The sequence below is a fragment of the Limulus polyphemus genome, unplaced genomic scaffold (genome assembly GCF_000517525.1).
Source record: "Limulus polyphemus unplaced genomic scaffold, Limulus_polyphemus-2.1.2 Scaffold122, whole genome shotgun sequence".
Classification (NCBI taxonomy): domain Eukaryota; kingdom Metazoa; phylum Arthropoda; class Merostomata; order Xiphosura; family Limulidae; genus Limulus; species Limulus polyphemus.
The window spans coordinates 461,334-466,007 of NW_013665732.1; positions in this window are offsets into that span (position 1 = coordinate 461,334).

Sequence of the window (4,674 nt, forward strand, 5' to 3'; positions counted from 1 at the left end):
CCCATTGGCTCAGCCAAAAGTCTGAAGGCTTATAACGCTAAAATCGGGTTTCGATACCCGTGGCGGGCCCTTTGTGTAGCTTTGCGCTTAACAACAAACAAACTCGCGATGTTAGCCCTATCCTCTTTTGATAACTTATATTCTTCAATATTCACTTTCTGTCAAGTCTGGTTCGTGAGTATTTGGTCTAGAATCTAAGCTGTTTGTTTACAACTTCACAGAGTTTTTTCTCTCTCTCCATTTTACTGTTATTTTTGTTTCTCTTACATCTGCAGACGTTTTCGCGACAACGAAAGCTGCCGCACTGTTTTCGCTGTATATTTTTTCAATGCAGAACATGAGCTCTTGTTGAAAGAAAACTTCCTGGCTAAAGTGTGCCATTTGGGTCCCAGTTGATATGATCAATTACCACTTTGACAACACCAATGATAAGCATCTGAACGGGGTCTACTTGTTTGTTTTTCACCGATAGAATTTAGCATTCATATGTATATATGATTCGGAAAGATTACCAGTGTTACTTAAAATGAGTATTTTCGTACAAGCATATTGTTGCGTCATCGAGATGACGTGACAATTCTCACGCCCTCTTGTTTCTAGAACTATCCCGTATCTTGGCGAATGCTCTAGTATTTGCTAGATAGGGTAGGCTGGTATATAAAAGAGGGGAATGTAAGGTGTGTGTAGATAGTGAGTAATTGATCTGCGGTCAGAAGTATTATTGACGTTCGTTGTTATAGCGTTTGTTTAGCGCGATTGTTGAAGTTGAGTGTATCGGTAAAGTTGTATTCGGAAAGAATAAACCAGTTTTATTAAGTAAAGAACTTGTGTCGCTAAAATTTCGTCGGAACGAAATTACGGAAAGTTAATTAACAAACGGAGACGTAACAATATCTACAGCTGTCATAATTCTAATGAGCGGAGAACAAGGCAAAAGTTGTGTTCTGTTGTTGACTGATAAACAAAAATAAGGCTCGCATTTGAAATGACTTGCAAAAACAATAACATATGGTCCATTCTTTAGATCATCTATAAGATTTTGGATATTATTGGTATTTTCACTATTGTACCAAATTGTATCTGAAGAAGTATTTGGCATTTTCTATACTGCCGCTATCAGTGTAGTTTCTGACCATGTGGGTGGAACATTCGAACTTTCCAACTAATCGGCCGTAAGGCATTCTTTCCAAAACTTTCTTACAAACACTTAAATCTCCATCACCCATTATTACTTCATGTCTTACTATTTGTATGGATTCACTATTACAGAAACCTATAGGATTCAGAGCGGGAGATGATGCATTCTAGTTTCGTTAGCATTTGTACTCGGTTGTTTTTTCTCCATTACATATTTTTGGTAGATGTGCCACAGTATTTGTTACGAACGCCGAAAGAAGTATCTTTCTTTTATGATAACCAATTATGACTGCGTCTTCAGTATTAAAAGTATTAACGAATACTTTATCCTTGGTACTTCAACAGGATCCACATTCCTCTTGACAAATCTACATTCTTTCTTTTTAGCTTCTTCCATTTGCGACTATGTAGATTCTTCCCACGTGTGATGCCCCCCAGTGACACTCGTGGTGGGCAGAGCACAGATAGCCATTGTGTAGCTTTGTGCTTAACTACAAACAAACAAACCCACATGTGAAAAAAATCAATGTCAAAGCAATAATAATTTATTTCTGAATATATATATACACACTATTAGTAAACATAGTTACTAGCGTATAGCCCGTCAAAAATCACGGGGCAAGTACTACCACCCACACCCCATAGTATACCCTAACCTCATATTTCATTGTTAACTCAAATAAATATATTTTGCGAAATCAAGCTTGACCAACAACTAGTTTTGTGTCCTTGGTCGTCTTTTTTTTTTTTTTTTTGCTTCTTTCACTCACTCATACACACTTGTATATATATATCAGGATCCGACATTTGCGTCGTTTATCGTCACTTTATCACCTGGGAAGACTATGGGACAACTAGAATTTTAAAAAAAATATATAATTGGCCCAACAGGACTTTTTAGAATTTTAAGCAGTTATTTCATTTTACTTAGTCATCAAACACGTGTTTCTTTGCGTTTTTCCTAAAAACCATAGTTTTGTTTTCATCTCATGAAATGGAGTACTTTGCTATCTGGGGATCCTTGGCCTATTTTTTAAATATTATAGGAAATTTCTACAACTTCTGAAAAAAAAATGGCTCCTGGAACATGTGAATTGCATGTAATTGATTGAAAAGAAATCTGATGAATATTAACACCTTATTGGAGAAATAACTCACCTTTTGCTTTTAAATTAAATAATTTTGTTGAATGTTTTACATATATGCGCATACATATTTACAACTGTGTCTTTCCTTTACAAAATTACATCTGCAATTGATAAATAGAATTAACATATATTTATATACAGTAAGACCCCACTTTAAGCTGATTCTTTATAGAGCTCTTGTCTCCTTAAGAGATTTTTTTTTCCACGAGAGAGAGAGAAAAAATAATTATGAAAATCCATAATTCTCTGAACACTACTTTTTCATACTAATGGTAGTAGTGCACTAAATAGTGTTTATTTAATGAAATAATGCAACAAAGAACATGGAGTAATAACATGCAAAAAGCAGACAATGTCCAGTATGTATCACAATTTTTCTGGCGTTTCTAGTGACCCAATATGAACCGTTAAAACGTCATCCATCTACGCAATATCGTTCCTGTGGGAAAAACACAACATTTTTTTAGGAAGCGATCTACAAATATCTGTACAGAAAACAACGTAGTATAATATGCCATTTGATAGACGAAAACCTTGCCTGTCTATTGATTATAACTACTATAGTCATAAACATAAGAGAGAACTACATATATTAACAAATCCTGAATAAGATGATTTTGTATTTTTGGAATTTGACTTCAAGTTACAATAAGACTTTATGAGTATGGTATTCTCAAGTGAAACTAAAACAACAGTAAATATTAAGTTCACAAAAACAGGAAGTTCTGGGATTGGTTTTTAGAGTGCGAATTAGTTAAACTCGACTAATAGAAAGAAGGTTGGCTCGCTAGTTTCAGTTTGAAACAACACTTTGTTGACAAAAACTAATAACGATGGACATTTTACATAAAATTATTGGTAACTTTTCTGTATACAGTAAAGAAACATATTAAAGTGTGATGCACTTAGCCAACACTGTGAAAATTTTCTCAGAAAAAAAACTAGTTTTGCTTAAAACTAATCAATTTACAGCTTTATCAAGGCTCACCAGAATGTATTTTCACTTACGTCAAGAGATTAGATATATTATTCAAAAAAGGGAAATTAATTTCTAGTGTATCTACTTCCTGCACGCTGGATGTCGCGAAAAAAGTAATTAAACATTTTATATTGTGCACTGTACAAGGGTAGGATTAAGCATAGTTCACAGTTGGGTAAATCTGCTTATGTAGAACATTTAACTAAGAACGGGTAACGTTTACTACCATTTTACATAAAAACTTAATGCATCTGAATATATTATAAAAGAATTACAGTAATAATATATGTATGATGTAAATAAGATGCATAGCTAAGTGAGACTACTATATGTATGTGTAATTGGAATGGAAATAATTTTGAAATATATAATCTGATGCAATTCCTCGAAGTTGTAAACTTCGTCAAATTAAACTTTTGTATTATGGAACTAAAACAAATGAATTGCTACAGTTTTGTTTTCCTTTTTTCAGTAAAATATAAAGTTTTATCTGTCAATACATCCGCAGACGTGGATACAGAATTTTCAAAAAGGAAGGTCCAAATGAATAGATATCAGATATTCTGATAGAGGGTTTTCCTCCAGATGAGAAGCTGAAAACGTTTTGAAGTTTGAAATCCCTCTCAGTCCAATTTTTGATACTTTTCATTGATTTGTCCAGTCATTCTCATCTGTATATTATCAACAAAAAATCCGAATAACCAATAATTTATGATACCATCGAGAACATCTTTGCCTTCATGTTTGAGGCTCACTGTTTGAATTAAGATCTTGAAGTACTTCCACAATCAAGTTATATCAAGCACTATTTACTGATGAGCTATAAGACTGGAATATTTGATAATCATATGGAGTAAAATGGTTCCTTTAAAACTTGTGGTAGGCTTGAAATCAATCATCATATTTTGAAGAAAAAGATCCTTTATGGCTATCTTCAACATTTTATACTTAACAGATGATTTAGGCCTCCTTTACATACAGGAATATTAGCGTATTTGATCTAAAAAACATTTAAGTATATTTCCACCAATTCCATCATTATCATCTTTATTTATTTCTTTTAATATTTTACGGTTTCATTGTAATAAATGAGGATCCATGACCACAAAGTCATTGCCAGAAGCTGTCCACGTATACCTGACAAACGAATACAATATAATCAAAAAGGATATCCATCAAGAAAAGTGACACAAGTTACGTGCACACAAGTTGTTTCCATGAAATATCTGTTCAACTTTATCACAACTCACCTGCAAGAAGACGTAAATAAAACACTTAACATGTCAAAAGAAATATACTTTACATAATCAGGTTCATGAATAATGGCATGGAAATTAAATTCATTTCGATTAGACTATACATATACTTGGAAGTACTTCCAACGTATCATGCAACGAAGGCCCAGCATGG